The sequence below is a fragment of the Xenopus laevis genome, chromosome 1S (assembly GCF_017654675.1).
Source record: "Xenopus laevis strain J_2021 chromosome 1S, Xenopus_laevis_v10.1, whole genome shotgun sequence".
NCBI classification, from domain to species: Eukaryota; Metazoa; Chordata; class Amphibia; order Anura; family Pipidae; genus Xenopus; species Xenopus laevis.
The window spans coordinates 193,772,937-193,792,467 of record NC_054372.1 but is presented as its reverse complement, the minus strand read 5'-3'; the positions used below and the strand labels follow the sequence as shown (position 1 = coordinate 193,792,467).

General features: G+C 40.1%; 1 pseudogene; it reads left to right on the top strand.

Annotated features, from left to right (window-relative positions):
• The window catches only part of LOC108705483, a 214,721-nt pseudogene that overhangs the window by 40,442 nt on the left and 154,748 nt on the right, over positions 1 to 19,531 (top strand).

The window sequence follows — 19,531 nt, the reverse complement described above, 5'->3', positions numbered from 1 at the left end:
CTCCCCCCCATTCTATGCTTACCATGACTGATGTTCATAGCGTGACATCTTTTGAACTATTTGTCCTTTTTCCCCTGTATTCACCAGTTTATGTAACTCAGGATCTTTATACTCATCACCAGGTATTAAGGGTCATCTTAGTTGTGAGCCCCCTTCCCATGTTTTTTTTGTATCTCACTGCCGATGCAACAATGATAGAGAATTTTCCAACTAAGTAGAGAAGGGACCTCATTTAAAGGAGAAGGAAAGGTTAAAAGTAAGTAAACTTTATCAGAAAGGTCTATATAAATACACCAGTAACCCCTCAAAGTAATGCTGCTCTGAGTCCTCTGTCAAAAGAAACAGCACATTTCTTTCCATCTATTGTGTACTCATGGGCTTCTGTATCAGACTTCCTGTTTTCAGCTTAAACCTCCAGGGCTAGGGCTTGAGCATGCTCAGTTTGCTCCTCCCCTCCCTGCTGTAATCTAAGCCCAGAGAGTGAGCAGGGAGAGACTCGGGCAGGAAGTGATGTCACACCAAGCTAATTCTGCAGCTGCTATCCTAAACAAACAGAGAGAGCTTCTAGAGCTGTTTACTCAGGTATGGTAAAAGATTCTAAAGAATAAAATAGCATTCTAGCTTGCAATATTACAGCTAATCTATTGGCAATAATATGCCTCCATAGGTTTCCTTCTCCTTTAAAGGGATTATGTCTCGATTTTTAGTATATTTTTTGCTTTTAAATGTATTACAAAATTACACTGTGTACATTGATAATAATTCACTCTACTGTTTAAAATGTTATTCTTGAATAAAACATTTTGTTGCAATATTGGTGTGTACGTAGCCAAATCAGGTCATTTTTCCTTGTCATGTACTTTCAGAATGTGCCAGTGCTGCACAATGGAACTGCTTTCAAATAAGCTATTGCTTCTCCTACTCAATGTAATTGGGGACGTTGCAGTGGGACTTGGATTTTTATTATCGAGAGCTATTCTCATATCAGTGCAGCTGTAATCTGGATACCTTCCCATTTTTTATCTGAATGGCTGCTGTTAGGGGGCAGGATGGACAGGCTCGGACTGGGGGGTTCTGGCAAATGCCAGAGGGGCTGCTGTAAAGTCCCATAGATAGTCACTAATCAGTGGGCTGGTGGAGGAATAATTGGGCCTCTGTGTAGTTGGAATGCCAGGGCCTATTTTGACTCCCAGTCCAGACCTAAGGGTGGGGGTTATATCCCTCCAACTTGCAACAGTAAACAGTGACTGAAGTTTATCAGAGCACATCACTCGGGGCACCTAGGAAACTGACAACATGTTGAGCACCATGTCAGATTTCAAAGTTAAATATAAAAAAATCTGTTTGCTCTTTTTAAAAATGAATTTCCATGCAGAATTCTGCTGGAGGAGCTCTATTTACTGATGCATCAAGAAAATGCTTGATTAGTACGCCCCTAACCCTTCCAGGCCACAACAGATTATGCCCAAAAAATGCCCCTGAAATGTACAAAAATCCACCCACTCCTCAACAAACTGTCAGATCTTGGCCAGCATGCTCTTTGACAAGACCCTCGACAGGACAAGGAATTAGTCTTCCCTGATAGCTAGTGATGTGCGAATTTATTCGCCAGGCACAAATTCACCACCGATGAATAAATTAGAGAATTTGCCATGAAAATTTAGATGCCAACTTTGACGCTGGCGCTCATTTTGACGCCGGCGAATTGTCGCCGGCGTCAAAATCGGCGTTTCTTGAATTTTGCTGAAAATTCGTGGCAAATCGAAACGGGACAAATTCGCCCATCACTACTGATAGCACCTTGCCCATCACAACCAGCCTGGATCTCAAGCAAGAGGTTATTCTTTTAGCTGTGTGCGTAAAGAAATTGGCAGTAAACTGTTCTCATTTACAATAACACTATAAAATACAATAAAAGTTATTTTTTAAAGGAACACTTTTACACCTCAGTCGGTGTTTATTGTACAATGAACCTTTGTCAGCGGTGCAGAAGTTATATTGTTAAAGTACAACGTGTTGTAAATTGTGTCTATTCCTACGAATCGCACAAACCCACGCATCACGATATATGTAAATGTGTGCCGGAACAGTTTTATCATGGCATAAAAATGGCATTCTGTAAACATAATGAAGATTTCTAACATTCCAAAACACTTTATGGTCGGTGTAAACTCTTGTAAAAGGCTCATCTTTATGTGTCATCAGCTATACGTCCTCTGATTTCCTTTAACCCCAACATATTAAAGGCCCAAGATTGTGAGCAGTTCTCTTTATTTTTGCCACCCGCCAGCCAGTAACCCTCAGCAACCAGTCATTAATTGGCTTTGTTCAGAACAATAAGGGTTAAAGAGGTGCTTCACCGTTAAGTTGAGTATGTTATAGAATGGGCAATTCTAAGCAACTTTTCAATTGGTCTTCATTTTTTATAGGGATGCACCAAATCCACTATTTGGGATTCGGCCGAATCCCCGAATCCTTTGTGAAAGAGTCAGCCGAATACCAAACCGAATCTGAATTTGCATATGCAAATTAGAGGCGGGAAAGGAAAAAGTGGAAAAAGAATGTTTTACTTCCTTGTTTTGAGACGAAAAGTCGTGTGATTTCCTTTCCCACACCTAATATACATATGCAAATTAGGATTCCGATTCAGTTCGGCCACACACAAGGATTTGGCCGAATCTGAATCCTGAAGGCCGAATCCCAAGACGAATCCTGGATTCAGTGCATCCCTAATTTTTTTTAGCTTCTGAATTATTTGCCTTCTTCTTCTGAATTTTTCCTGCTTTCAAATGAGGGTCATTGCCCCATCTAAAAACAACTGTTCTGCAAGGCTACAAATTTTGGGGTAGATTTATTAAAGGGATACTGTCATGGGAAAAATTTTTTTTTCAAAATGCAGTAGTTAATAGTGCTGCTCCAGCAGAATTCTGCACTGAAATCCATTTCTCAAAAGAGCAAACAGATTTTTTTATATTCAATTTTAAAATCTGACACGGGGCTTAACATTTTGTCAATTTCCCTGCTGCCCCCAGTCATGTGACTTGTGCCTGCACTTTAGGAGAGAAATGCTTTCTGGCAGGCTGCTGTTTTTCCTTCTCAATTTAACTGAATGTGTCTCAGTGGGACATGGGTTTTTACTATTGAGTGTTGTTCTTAGATCTACCAGGCAGCTGTTATCTTGTGTTAGGGAGCTGTTATCTGGTTACCTTCCCATTGTTCTGTTGTTTGGTTGCTATGGGGGGGGGTAAAAGGGAGGGGGTGATATCACTCCAACTTGCAGTACAGCAGTAAAGAGTGATTGAAGTTTATCAGAGCACAAGTCACAAGACTGGGGGCAGCTGGGAAACTGACAATATGTCTAGCCCCATGTCAGATTTCAAAACTGAATATAAAAAAATCTGTTTACTCTTTTGAGAAATGGATTTCAGTGCAGAATTCTGCTGGAGCAGCACTATTAACTGATGCATTTTGGGAAAAAAAATTTTTCCCCATGACAGTATCCCTTTAAGGTTCGAATTGGAAATTCAAATTTTCAAGTTGTATTGCTTTGGATTGCTCCTGATTTTCTCTTTTGGATCTTTAGGTTCTGCCCATATTGGAAATCCTCTATCATGTGGAAGAGCGCAATTCCCACCACGTTTACATGGCTCTCATTATTCTTCTCATCCTCACGGAAGACGATGGTTTCAACTGTTCCATTCACAAAGTGGTGAGATTATTTTATTTGTTTCCACGATTTTTGGTTTCGGCACGTCCCAGGTGTTTCTTAAAAACTGAACACTAAATGCTTTGTCTTCAGGGTTGAAGCGTGTAATTCCCAGTAGTATTCATGGACTGCTCCTCTGCACTAGTATATATTCATACCTCCCAAATGTCCCATTTTCAGCGGGACAGTCCCGCTTTTGGCAGCTCAGCCCGCAGTCCTACATTTGTACTGGAAAGTCCAGTTTTTTCTGCACGGAACAGCCAGAAAAAGAAACAAAGTTTCTAACTTAATTTGATTGTGGCAGAGAGCCCAAAACAGCCACCAGGTGCAATTAAGATCATTTGTAACAATTTTGAGACAAGCAAATAAGTAATTGTAACAATATAAGATAACAGGTCCCTTGGGAAAAGTTAGACTCACAGCTTAAAGGGCAATTCACCTTCATTAGCAAAACTGTAATAACTGAAAATAACCACAGAAATATGTTTAAACTTTCATAACCTGCCAAATTTTTCAAAATGAACATGGTAATTATGGGATGTGGCCACAAAAATGGGTGTGGTCAAAAGATTTACATTTTTTTGTCCCTCTTTTTATTTCCAAAATGTTGGGAGGTATTTATATACAAGCAGCTTGACACTTACTTAGTCTGAGCTGGACACTGGCGTGTGAGAGATGCTGTTGCAGGGTTGGACTGAGCGTAATCTTTTAATTTTGTCATTGGAAATGCCTTCCAACAAGTAAAATTAGGCCACAATAGAAAAAGATGCCTCTCTCACACAATTACATCCCTGATCTGGCCCAATTATGGCTGAACTGCAGCCATGATCAACCCAAATACTGCCCACTCCCAGCAAGCCACACCCCCTTATCCGTGGAACCCCTCCTGATTGCAGTGCCCCCTGTACAATCTTAAAGGTGGCCCTGGCTCTGACTCTTGCGTGACACCTTTGGTCAAGAATTTCACATTCTTTTAAATGGGGAGTCCGGTGCTGAAGGTTGTTTGACTGCCTCTGTTGTTTCTTACAATGCTTTACCATACCAGAGTAAACAGTTCTAGATAGGATAGCTGCTGCCATATTAGCTTGGTGTGACATCACTTCCTGCCTGAGTCTCCAACGTCTGATAGCTCTTGGCTCAGATTACAGCAGGGAGCAGGGAAGGAGAGAGGAGCAAACTGAGCATGCTCAAGCCCTAGCCCTGGAGGTTAAAGCTGAAAACAGGAAGTCTGATACAGAAGCCCATGAGTACACAATAGAAGGAAAGAAATGTGCTGTTTCTTTAACATTTACTTCTCCTTTAAGTGTAGCATTGAGAGCCAGGCAGATATGAAAACTTAGAAATAGGGATGCACCGAATCCACTATTTTAGGATTTGGCTGAATCCTTGGATGAACAGCGAACAGAGTTTGAACCCTAGTTTACATATGTCAATTTGGGAAAGAGGGGAAAAGCGACCCCTGCGCTGTGCATGCAGTTAAAAACATTTTTTATTTCTTCTTCGTGTGATGAAAGTCAAGTGATTTTTTTTTGGATTCGGATTTGGTTTGGCCAGGCACTTGGATTCAGCCAAATCCTGCTGAAAAAGGGAGAATCTCGGCTGAATCCTGAATTCCTGTTTAGAAAACACATGTAATATAGATTTATGTGTTGGAACAGGTAGGCAATCCATTTTCCGAAAACCTGTTAAGATTCAGATTATGAAGGCCATCTCCCATAGACTCCATTTTAATCAACTCATTTAAATTTTTATACAGGTATGGGATCTGTTATCCAGAATGCTCAGAACCGGGGTTTCCCGGATAGCAGACCCTTCCATAATTTGGATCTTCATACCTTAAGTCTACTAGACAATCATGTAAACATTAAACAAACCCAATAGGCTGGTTTTGCTTCCAATACGGATTAAAGGGATACAGCACATCAGTTAATAGTGCTTCTCCAGCAGAATTCTGTTCTTAAATTCATTTCTCCCAATTAAAGTACAGTCCGCTGGGCCAGACACAAAGCCTTAAAAGCCCTGTTGACTGAAAGCTAACCAGTTCAGACACTCTTAACAATAGTTACTGGTTAAAACATAACTTTTAATAAATATATTAAAACCATAACACACACCACCAACAAACTGAGTAATAACAACAAGACTCCATAGTGACAGTGATGAAGTCCGGGAAAAGTGTCCCTAAAACCATTTAAAAAACCAGGCTATAGGTGGAACGGTGCATAGCACAATTCCAACTGTCTCAATTAACAGTGTACTAATTGCAAGCAGTTAGAGTAATGGATGCCAGTCGCAATCCCAGAACCCTCTTATGCCCCTGAAGAAGCCGCGCAAACGGCGAAACGCGTCGGGCTTGTGGCATAGGTGGACGGTGGGCGACTAGCTCCCACTTGCTCCCCATGTAGCTAGGTAGGAAAAATTGGCCTGGGGAACTTTTGGAAGGGAGGGTTCTGGGATTGCGACTGGCATCCATTACTCTAACTGCTTGCAATTAGTACACACAAGCTTTCAGTCAACAGGGTTTTTAAGGCTTCTTGTCTGGCCCAGCGGACTGTACTTTAATTGGGATTAATATTATACGTTCTTCAATGAACTCTAATCTGCAGACAAACCGTACTTTGAATGAATTGATTCTCGCAGCAGGGTAGTATATAAATTCATTTCTCAAAAGAAAAACAGATTTTAATTTTGAAATCTGACATGGTGCTAGACATATTGTCAGTTTCCCAGCTGCCCCCAGTCATGTGACTTGTGCTCTGATAAACTGTACTGCAAGTTTAAGTGATATCACCCCTCCCTTTCCCCCCCCCCCAGCAGCCTAATAACAGAACAATGGGAAGGTAACCAGATAGCAGCTCCCTAACACAAGATAACAGCTGCCTGGTAGATCTAAGAACACTCAAAAGTAAAATCCAGGTCCCACTGAGACACATTCAGTTACAATGAGTAGTAGAAACAACAGCCTGCCAGAAAGCAGTTCCATCCTAAAGTGCTGGCTCTTTCTGAAATCACATGACCAGGCAAAATGACCTGAGATGCACCTACACACCAATATTACAACTAAATACACTTGTTGGTTCAGGAATGAAATTTGATATTGTAGAATGAATTATTTGCAGTGTAAACAGTGTAATTTAGAAATAAAAAATACATCATAAAAATCATGACAGAATCCCTTTAATTATATCTTAGTTGGGATCAAGTACAAGCTACGGTTTTATTATTACAGAGAAAAAGGAAATCATTTTTAAAAATCTGGATTATTTGGATAAAAAGTAGTCTATGGGAGACGACTAGGGATGGGCCTTGTTTTGCCGAAAAAATTACGCCCATAGACTTGTATGGCGCCTTAATGGGCGTCCGCAACATTTCGCCAGCGTAGAATTTTTGGCGAATGAAATGGGTCAAATTCGCCCATCCCTAGAGATGACCTTTCCATAATTCAGCGCTTTCTGGATAATGGGTTTCTGGATAACGGATCCCATACCTGTAAATAATTTCCTTTATCTTTGTAATAAGAAAACAGTACCTTTTACTTGATCCTAACCAAGATATACAACATAATCCTTAACAAAGGTAAAGCAAACTTGTTGGGTTTATTAAATGTTTTAATTATTTTTTTGTAGACTTGAGGTATGAAGATCCAAATTCTGTAAAGCTTCCTTATCCGGAAAACCCCAGGTCCCGAACATTCTGGATAACAGGTCTCTCTACTATTGCCTTTCTTAGTTACAAGCAGTACAACCATCTGTTCTGCATTGTAAGGGGAGGAATTTTATATTTCCTATGGGATAATTATACATTAGAATATTCTTTATCCCCGTCCCCATTGCCAGTACATGTATCAGATTTGTTTGAATTGCAGCAGGAGCTCAGGTGAAGCTTCTTGCAGGTGATCCAGAGATAATGTAATGTATTAGGTCAGAATTGTCAAATGTGACCCCTTTCACTTTTTGTGGTTTAGAAGAGCCACCACCCCTCAGCCACAGGGGGCGCTGTAGTTCAACTGCCAATTGTAAGATTCCATTGTTTTAATTAGCAACATGTTTTGCTTCAGTACACGGAATTATAATAAACTATTCCAAAAGCTCACTATGGCTTTAATCCTAACAAAGCAGCTCTTTTGAATTGATCATTTGCTGTCACTGAATGAGTCCAATATGTGGCTGCTTAGTAATTCTTACAAAATGTAATAGGCAAATCTAAGTATATTTAATTTTTTATTGTGCGTTAAATAAAAGCCGTGTTCCTGTGTAATGCACACTTTATAGCTACAGGCGTTCCCATGTGGTGCTGTTAGCTTGGTTATAGGTAACTAACTCAACTACACTTCTAAAGAGGCAATAATACACATCATAATGTATCAGTCAAGGTCTGAGTATCACTCATGTATTATAAGGGATAATGTATACCCTACTGTAAATGATAAGGATATTAGAAATCACTGAGGGGTTGTTCTGTGACCATATAAAGGCACAAGGCTGCAGGCTGAGTTATACAGGGAACTCTGAGTATCACTCATGTATTATAAGGGATAATGTACCCCATACTGTAAATGATAAGGATATTAGAAGTCACTGAGGGGTTGTTCTGTGACCATATAAAGGCACAAGGCTGCAGGCTGAGTTATACAGGGAACTCTGAGTATCACTCATGTATTATAAGGGATAATGTACCCCCTACTGTAAATGATAAGGATATTAGAAGTCACTGAGGGGTTGTTCTGTGACCATATAAAGGCACAAGGCTGCAGGCTGAGTTATACAGGGAACTCTGAGTATCACTCATGTATTATAAGGGATAATGTATACCCTACTGTAAATGATAAGGATATTAGAAATCACTGAGGGGTTGTTCTGTGACCATATAAAGGCACAAGGCTGCAGGCTGAGTTATACAGGGAACTCTGTGTATCACTCATGTATTATAAGGGATAATGTACCCCCTACTGTAAATGATAAGGATATTAGAAGTCACTGAGGGGTTGTTCTGTGACCATATAAAGGCACAAGGCTGCAGGCTGAGTTATACAGGGAACTCGGAGTATCACTCATGTATTATAAGGGATAATGTACCCCCTACTGTAAATGATAAGGATATTAGAAGTCACTGAGGGGTTGTTCTGTGACCATATAAAGGCACAAGAAGCAGCAATTCCATCACAAGTGATTTAGCTAAACTGACCAGGCTAGCCCTAATTAACTCAGTTCTTGTTTGACCTTACTCTACTATGTGTTGACCAATGGTGTAATTTCAGTATCATTCATTAGTTTTTGGTCAAGAACTGTTTATAACTGATTGGGCTACTCGCTGTCTTTCTGTTATCAGACATTGTGCTATAAAATCCACGTTGCACTGCTGTATATGCTGCTTGTGATACACAGCACAGTATTTATATATATATATATATATATATATATACAGTATATATATATATATATATATATATATATATATATATATATATATATATATATAAATAAATAGCAATTTGCACTGCAGTCAGGATTGGGGCAGTATGTAGGCTGAGGGCAGTAATGTTCGGGCAATATACCTGTACCGTTAAGTGTCAGCTATAAGAGCAAGTTCTGCGCAGCAAGTAAAGGAGAGGAGAGAGAATGCAGCTTTGCCGGGAAGTCATTAGAGAGCTGTGTAGGTGGTCATGCAACTTTACAGACGGTTCTTTCTATGGAAGAAAAGGGGAAAAAATGAAACAACTTGAATCATGACATTTACAAGAAACAATGTAAGAAAAACACTTTTCTGATGTGAGAAATGCACCAGCCAGAAAGAGGATAAAATATGTGTGGTAAGAACGAGACATGTCAGGACAGTAGCCATCCAGCTGTGTATATGCCTTATTATATGCCTTATTATATTGTACATCAGCCCATCCTGATTGGCTCCCACTCAATCTGAGCATTTGCTAAGGGAGGCGACTAGGATAGAGCACCTTCATGTATCACTCATAAATATGCAGTTGGAGACAGTAGTTTGTGCCCTAAGAAGTCCTATATGGTCTCAGAACGTGGATATTGTGATGGGAAATGACCAATTATAGGTTTTATTTATATATATATATATATATATATATATATATATATATATATATATATATATATATATATATATATATATATATATGCGTGTATATATATATATATATATATATATATATATATATATATATATACACATATACCATATATACACCATGTAACCAAAAGTGTCTTTTTTTGCCAAATTCAGATAAGTTCTCTTTAATCCAATTGTTCCTTAAAGTTGTATAATGATAGTGCTGGGTTAATTTGTTTAGTTCAGTATATGATATAAGCCACACACCCATGCACCAGACTGATTTTAATTGCAACACATGGATGAGCTGCATTTTTTGTTTTTATATATACACATAAATATCTTGATTATAGGGGCAAGTGCTCCAGTGTCCGTTCCACTCCATCTTTGGCAATATTGCTCAGATCTGATACAGTAGAGACTGGAATCTGCTATCCGATTAAATCTCTATTTAAACACGACTAAGTGCTCTTCATGATTCCTCCTGCATATACTTTAAAACTGAACGGGGAAAGGAAGATTTATGAATTCAAATGTATGGAGTTATTTAACACATAAAGACAGGGCCTTAATTTCGGGTCAGGTTTCATGTCACACTATGTGACCTGACTGAATCCAGACTCCTGGACTATTTACAACCCACCCTAATTCATTGTATTATCTCTACATTTGATCTCTATCTATCTGTAACGTCCTAATTTATTGCCCATGAATACCTTTCACTGATTTAACAGTATATATGCTGTGCCTTTCTTGCTTTCATTTGTATTTTGCCTGACGAAGGGGCCTTGGTGCTCCGAAAGCTTGCAATCTATTTTTATTGTTAGCCAATATCACTTGGCCTGGCCCTGGTTGAAAACACAGTAGTATATTGATAAGTTTATTGATAAGATATTGTGATATTGTGATGTGATATTGGCTAACAATAAAAATAGATTGCAAGCTTTCAGAGCACCAAGGCCCCTATCACAATATCACGTCTACAATGCAGACAAGGCATTGAAATGATTGCCATGTCATCAGTCCCGCCCCCTATGCCACATGTCTGCCCTCCACATCACCCACCCCTTACGTTAGCCGGCCCACCCCCTTCAACATCCAGTCCGATGTCACCCACCCCCCTAGATCATCACCCCGCCCCCTGCCTGGTTTCCCCATACAAAAAAGGTGGCACCCTTAACGGGAGAGAGGCAGATGGGAGGAGCAAAACTATGCTGCAAACTTCATTTATTAGTAATGCACACACACTACATGTTTTGGGCCAGAATGCACTTTGTCAAGTGTACATGACAATCCCCAAAACCAGAGTTTAAATTTACATAATTAAAGGAAAACTATAAAGATATATTGCATAAAACAGCTCATATGTAAAACCCTGCTTCATGTAAATAAACCATTTTCATAATAATATACCGGTACTTTTTTAGTAGTATGTGCCATTGGGTAATCATAAATAGAAAACTGCCATTTTAAAAAATAAGGGCTGCCCGCTGGGATCGTAGGATTCACGGTGCACACAAACAAACCATACTTGTTAGGTCACATGAGCCAATTAACAGACAGAGTTGTGTCTTTTGCTTCAACGCTTCTTCCTGTTAAAGTTAGAGCTGCAGTATTTCTGGTCAGGTGATCTCTTCCTGTTACAGTTAGAGCTGCAGTATTTCTGGTCAGCTGATCTCTTTCTGTTACAGTTAGAGCCACAGTATTTCTGGTCAGGTGATCTCTTCCTGTTACAGTAAGAGCCGCAGTATTTCTGGTCAGGTGATCTCTTCCTGTTATAGTTAGAGCTGCAGTATTTCTGGTCAGGTGATCTCTTCCTGTTACAGTTAGAGCTGCAGTATTTCTGGTCAGGTGATCTCTTCCTGTTACAGTTAGAGCCGCAGTATTTCTGGTCAGGTGATCTCTTCCTGTTACAGTTAGAGCCGCAGTATTTCTGGTCAGGTGATCTCTTCATGTTACAGTTAGAGCCACAGTATTTCTGGTCAGGTGATCTCTTCCTGTTATAGTTAGAGCTGCAGTATTTCTGGTCAGGTGATCTCTTCCTGTTACAGTTAGAGCTGCAGTATTTCTGGTCAGGTGATCTCTTCCTGTTACAGTTAGAGCCGCAGTATTTCTGGTCAGGTGATCTCTTCCTGTTACAGTTAGAGCCGCAGTATTTCTGGTCAGGTGATCTCTTCATGTTACAGTTAGAGCCACAGTATTTCTGGTCAGGTGATCTCTTCCTGTTATAGTTAGAGCTGCAGTATTTCTGGTCAGGTGATCTCTTCCTGTTACAGTTAGAGCTGCAGTATTTCTGGTCAGGTGATCTCTTCCTGTTACAGTTAGAGCCGCAGTATTTCTGGTCAGGTGATCTCTTCCTGTTACAGTTAGAGCCGCAGTATTTCTGGTCAGGTGATCTCTTCCTGTTACAGTTAGAGCCGCAGTATTTCTGGTCAGGTGATCTCTTCCTGTTACAGTTAGAGCCGCAGTATTTCTGGTCAGGTGATCTCTTCATGTTACAGTTAGAGCCACAGTATTTATGGTCAGGTGATCTCTTCCTGTTACAGTTAGAGCTGCAGTATTTCTGGTCAGGTGATCTCTTCCTGTTACAGTTAGAGCCGCAGTATTTCTGGTCAGGTGATCTCTTCCTGTTACAGTTAGAGCTGCAGTATTTATGGTCAGGTGATCTCTTCCTGTTACAGTTAGAGCTGCAGTATTTATGGTCAGGTGATCTCTTCCTGTTACAGTTAGAGCTGCAGTATTTCTGGTCAGCTGATCTCTTCCTGTTACAGTTAGAGCTGCAGTATTTCTGGTCAGCTGATCTCTTCCTGTTACAGTTAGAGCTGCAGTATTTCTGGTCAGCTGATCTCTCAGGCAGCACATAGACCATCACGAAATGGGGGTTTAAGGAAGGAGATGTAAAAGGGCAAGATTTACTTAAATATATAGACCAGTTTGGTAAGATTCTTTAATATGCCACTTTATATTATGTAAACTATCTGTTGCTTAAGTATAATTTTCCTTTAAGGCTCTTAATCCATGCCACACCTCCCAGTGAGTTCGTTGGACCAATTATATCAATCCAGTTGGCTTGAATTCCAAACAAACAGTCCAAAGTTTTCTTCTTTCTTACAATAAGTCCAAAGTTTTATTCTTTACTTATTTTGGAGGCGATTGCTATCTGGCACATGAGAGCCTGACTCAAATAAATACAGTCCGACTTTTCGTGGACAATGGAAACTGCCAGGTAACCAAGGGTCTTTCCATAGCAAGAAAGTTCACTTAACATAATTAGCATATTACACCCATAGGTTTTCTCACATCCACTATTTCAAAATAAGCTGCCTTTATATCAGTAATATCAGTAATAATAAATATTATTTATCTTACCAAGTGTTGATTTCATTTATAACTATGGCAGCATAAGATTATCTGTGGATAAAAAACAGCAGATTAGAGGTTAAATAACAAACACCAAGTTGCCCTACTACAAAAAACATGAGTCATTCATACCAAATGGTGCTAAGCCATTAAGTTTTTTTTCCAGATTGCTTCAGTTGTAGTAACAGTTGTGTAAGTCACCTCCCCTTGCCGGATATTTAACAACTTCCCTCTACCCCATTACCTTGAGCGAGTACCCTTGTCTACCCCATTACCTTGAGTGAGTACCCCTCTAATTCATTACCTTGAGTGAGTACCCCTCTAACTCATTACCTTGAATGAGTACCCCTCTAACTCATTACCTTAAGTGAGTACCGCTCTACCCCATTACCTTGAGTTAGTACCGCTCTACCCCATTACCTTGAGTGAGTACCCCTCTACCCCATTACCTTGAGTGAGTACTCCTCTAACTCATTACCTTGAGTGAGTACCCCTCTAACTCATTACCTTGAGTGAGTACCCCTCTAACTCATTACCTTGAGTGAGTAGCCCTCTACCCCATTACCTTGAGTGAGTACCGCTCTACCCCATTACCTTGAGTGAGTACTGTTCTACCCCATTACCTTCAGTTAGTACCGCTCTACCCAATTACCTTGAGTAAGTACCACTCTACCACATTACCTTGAGTGAGTACCCCTCTAACTTATTACCTTGAGTAAGTACCGCTCTACCCCATTACCTTGAGTGAGTACCGCTCTACCCCATTACCTTAAGTGAGTACCGCTCTACCCCATTACCTTGAGTTAGTACTGCTCTACCCCATTACCATGAGTGAGTACCCATCTGCCTCATTACCTTGAGTGAGTACCACTCTACACCATTACCTTGAGTAAGTACCACTCTACCCTATTACCTTGAGTGAGTACCAGTCTACCTCATTACCTTGAGTGAGTACCACTCTACCCCATTACCTTGAGTGAGTACCCTCTACCCCATTACCTTGAGTAAGTACCACTCTACCTCATTACCTTGAGTGAGTACCGCTCTACCCCATTACCTTGAGTGAGTACCCTCTACCCCATTACCTTGACTAAGTACCGCTCTACCTCATTACCTTGAGTAAGTACCGCTCTACCCCATTAGTTTCAGCAAGTACTCCTCTTTGTCTTGAGTGAGTATGCTTCTGCCTGAACCTTGAGTGAGTACCCCTCTAGTCTACCTCTGCCTCATTCAGTGAATACATTCCACTCACTCAGGGCAGGCAGTAAGGAACTGGTTTGGAGGCCACAGCATAATGCGATGTGTATCAGAACAACATCTCCCTCTCGCTGTAGCTCTGGGTATTGCACAGTTTGGAGAAAGATCCCCTTTTTTTGAAAGGGTTTTTATATTTTTTATTGAAAACTTTACAACAGAATATGAACATAATGTCGACTAATATTACAATAACATTATACTCATACAGAACCATAGGTAGTGAGCCAAATTGAGTCCAAGAATAGTATACAATACTATAATTATCTTTTCAGAGCAGGACCTTTAAAATCCTCATTCATTCTATAACCCTTGTTTGATATTGAAAATCAACGTCAAACTTGTTGGTGCTGTATTAATAGATACATAAATGATGATGAATGATTTAGCTACACACTGATACTACTTTAATTGATGGAATTGCTTTAATGATTAGAATAATGGCTGCATGTGTTTTGATGAGCAACGCCCAATGCTCTGTGCTACCTGTGAATGTGTTATAGACTTGGCTCCATAGAGACGTGTAGGACATGCCGAGACATTGGTATCTGTTAATGTAATACTGGCAGAGACCTCGGAGTGATTAGAGCAATGCTCTGCTGCTCTCACTGCTGGAACTCTCCATTACACTTTGTTTTCTCGACTGCCTCCCTTTTCTCCAGAGACTGGATATCAGGAGAAGACCGGCCTGTTTTCTGGGAACGGCTCTGTGTTTGTTGGGCTCAGTCTGTCTCATGTTTGCCTGATGTCTGTTGGACTGGGGCAACTGGGATTCCTTCCAGCTACATCCTCACGTCAAGCCAAATTCTTCCGCTAGATCTTTTTCAATCATGTTCCAAAACAATAAATAAAAGCCCTTTAATTTAAATCAGCCTTTCTGGTATCAGCATTGACGTTCCTTTGTACGAGTGAATGGCTGTAAAATAGGAAGGTGGTACTGATGTTCCGTGTTTTTATTTTTCTCTGTAATTGAAAGGAAATAAAGTCTATTAGGAACAAGAACACTATTAGCTTGTATGAATGGCTGTGGATGAAATATAGATTCCTGTATACAACAGCCTTGTACAACTATACCCCACCCAACAAACAGCAAGTGTGCAACTAATTTAGAGGGATGCTGTATTACTCTGCACATACTAAAGGCCCCATGCAACTAATTTAGAGGGATACCGCAACACTTTCAACCTACAGCAGCCTTCTACAATGTTCATCTCTGGGGCTGGTGATCTGATTCGCAAGTGATACCAGGCATGCTCTGCATTACCCTCCTGTTTAAATTAAAAGGGTTCTGTTTTTTCAAAACGCATCGGTTTATAGCACTGCTCCAGAAAAATTCTGCACTGAAATCCATTTTTAAACTGAATTTTCATATTTAAATTGCAAACTTGGCTTGGGACTAGACATAATGTCACTTTCCCAGGTGCCCCAAACTATGTGACTTGTGCTCTAATAAACTTTAGACACTCTTTACTGCTACACTGCAAGTTGGAGTGATATCACCTCTTTCCCTCCTCCCAGCAACCCATCAGAAGCCTATCAACAGAACAGTGGCTAATAACTAGAAAGCAGCTACCTTACACCTCTGCTGAAGGATTTCTTTGCATTGCTAAAAGTGCTCCCTAGCCCTGCTTTTTCCTGCTTGGGTGCTATTCTCATTTCTACCACTGGGGCTAGAGAGCACAACTTGGGTCGTGGTGAAATACAATGAGAAGGGGAGAAACAATAGCTGTCTCAAAGCAGTTCCATCCTGAAGAGAACTGAAAAGAAGGAAGTAGTGTAGGGGAATGGTTCGTTAGTCTTACACCCATAGTTCAAAGAATGTGTAGGGTAACATGGTTTTCATACATAACTATGACATGGAGAAAGTTAGGAGAAAGGCGTTTTATGGACTTCAAAGGAACTAAAGAAGAGAGTAGCTGATGACATGAATGCGGTCGGCCTACATTGCAGAGCAGCAGAGAGCCATGTTTCAGTAACAGCAAGAAGGTTAAAGGATAAGCAAACCTTTAAAACAAGTGAATATAAAACTAATGAGAGTGCGTTATTAAGAACTTTTACATTTTACATTCATTATTTATTTTCTTTTAATTCCAGGATATTAAGGTATACGTGTGCTGTTAATATGAATGAATTTTGTTCCAACAGCGCCACCTGCTGGTCAGTTTCCCACCAGTCTGACCACCAAGTAGTCAAGGAAGTTGTCAGGAGAAAAAGGCTGCTCTGATGTTCTTCTGCTTAGGAATAAAATTAGAAACCTTTCTCACATCTTTCCTAAGCAGAAGAACATCAGAGCAGCCTCTTTCTTTCTCCTTGTTATAGACATTCTCTCTTGCTATAGACATTCTCTCTCATGCTATAGACATTCTCTGGAACAAAAAGGTTTCCTCTTGGCTTAACTCGTGTATGTGTTTTGGACGTCTATACTGCACATTAAAACACATTACTTGGCTGCTATTCTGCCGTCACATAGCAACATAGCTATGCATGAATAAAGACTACATCACTCAGACTCACCCTTCCTCCTATAAAATTTGTATGTAGCTTCTTGTCGATCCAAAAGAAGGCTAATAATCTTGCTACTCAACATCATTCCAGTTTGCAAAGGGGAAACCTTTTTTGGTCACTTCAGTTCCACAATGGAAACATGTTCTTAGATCTTAGATATATTTAACCAGGAAGAGTAGCATCCGAGTAGTCACATAGTGGGTCTGCATGGGAGCGACATTTGCATCACTCTTGTCACTAACTTATTTCTATATATCTGAGTAGAGACGTTCTGTTAGACCTTCATATTTTACTGGCTCATAGGAAATAATGAAGTGATAAACACCTGAATATAAAGACCAAGCATTTAATCAGTCACCTAAGTGAAATGCTTTCTGAAATTCTTACCTCTTTTATAGGATAAATACCTCCATACCAATTGCCTGGCAGCCCTGGCCAACATGTCGGCTCCGTTGCGCTCACTTCATCAATACGCAGCCCAAAGGATAATCAGGTGACTGTACAATGACCAGAAAGCTGAATCTCCTCTATGTTTATTAAACGATGAAGGCAAAAAAAAAATAGGAGTGGAATGTATCTGGCACAGGGCACCCGATATTTCCCAGCACGGGTGGGTACACTCTGCCACCTAAAAATAAATGAATCATGAGCCATAAATGACATTATACAGGTATGGGACCTGTTCCTCACTTGAGGAAGGGCATTTGTTTGTCCCGAAACGTTTGAACATGACTCACATGTCAAGAGCACTACAATAAATTTGGGATCACCCCGCATTTGAACAAGGTATTGGTTATTTCATTTTTTGCATTATATTATTGCTGGCGGTGGAAGAGGCCAGTACCAATACCTTCCCCAATTTTTTCTATTTTTCTGAAGATTATACAGGTATGGGACCTGTTATCCAGAATGCTGCAGAACCTTGAGTTTTCCTGATATTTCTGTAATTTGGATCTTCATACCTTAAGTCTACCAGAAAATCATGTAAACATTAAATAAACCCAATAGGCTGGTTTTAGGATTAATAATTATAACTTAGTTTGGATCAAGTACAAGGTACTGTTTTATTATTACAGGAAATACGTTTTTAACATTTGGATTATTTGGATTAAATGAAGTCTATGGGAGACAACCTTTCCGTAGCTTTTTGGATAACGGGTTTCTGGATAACGGATCCCATACCTGTACTAGTCTCTCCACTTGCTGGTTGCTAGCCTTCTAATGGTGGCAGGAGGCTTAATCAGAAAAGATGATGTTATTGCTGCATTGCATGGGACTAGATGTGCACCCCATATAATCAACTATATATCCAACTATATATCCAACTATATAATCAGCTATATAATCAGCTATATAATCAGCTATATAATCAGCTATATAATCAGCTATATAATCAGCTATATATCCTGTTAGCCCGGTCAGTCTTCCTTTCCTCCAGATCCGCTTTTATAGTCTTTGCACAGCCTCTGATTCAATAGCTCCTAAAAACCCCTGTAGGAAAATGGGCATAAAAGAGATTTATTGTGTTTAGATAAAAAAGGATGTGTTTCTTTTCTTGGTGCAATAAAATAAGAGATTTGTGGATCGCATAATAAAATGGGAGTACGTGATGCTGAAGCGTGGGACTGTGGGAAGATTGCTTGTTTCAGGGCCATTAAAGATGCTGCCTATAAATCCACACACAGCAATGAACTGGCTGCAGCTTTTAGGGGCTTCTGGGATAATGTTCCATTCTGTAACCTGTTCAGCAAGGAATTCCTAATGTGCCGTCTTCATGTTTGTTTAATGTTGTAGTTCATCAAATCTGGCGTTGGTACTTTGTTTCCTTTTCATTTATATTATTATTTCTTGCTAAGGCTTCCTGGCCTCGTATTATTTCGTGTTAAGCTGAATTACCTTTATCGATCTGTCCTGATTTGTGCATTTTGTAAGCTCTCTACACAAATACAGTAGTGTTACGTATATTACAAGTGCTTCAACATACAAAGGCCAATAAAAACCACTGACTTGGCCTCTTCAGACCAAGTTAGAAGCCTATGCTGCCATGGTTTTATGGGATTGCTCTGTACAGACTATGAGCAAACTTAATGGACTGTTCCTGCTGAATTGTGCTTAGTACAGGGGAATACCTATGCTGCCATAGTTTTATGGGATCTCTCTGTACAGACTATGAGCAAACTTAGGGGACTGTTCCTGCTGAATTGTGCTTAGTAAAGGGAATACCTATACTGCCATAGTTTTATGGGATCTCTCTGTACAGACTATGAGCAAACATAGGGACTGTTCCTGCTGAATTGTGCTTAGTACAGGGGAATACCTATGCTGCCATAGTTTTATGGGATCTCTCTGTACAGACTATGAGCAAACTTAGGGACTGTTCCTGCTGAATTGTGCTTAGTACAGGGGAATACCTATGATGTCATAGTTTTATGGGATCTCTCTGTACAGACTATGAGAAAATTTAGGGACTGTTCCTGCTGAATTGTGCTTAGTACAGGGGAATACCTATGCTGCCATAGTTTTATGGGATCTCTCTGTACAGACTATGAGCATACTTAGGGACTGTTCCTGCTGAATTGTGCTTAGTGCAGGGAATACCTATGCTGCCATAGTTTTATGGGATATCTCTGT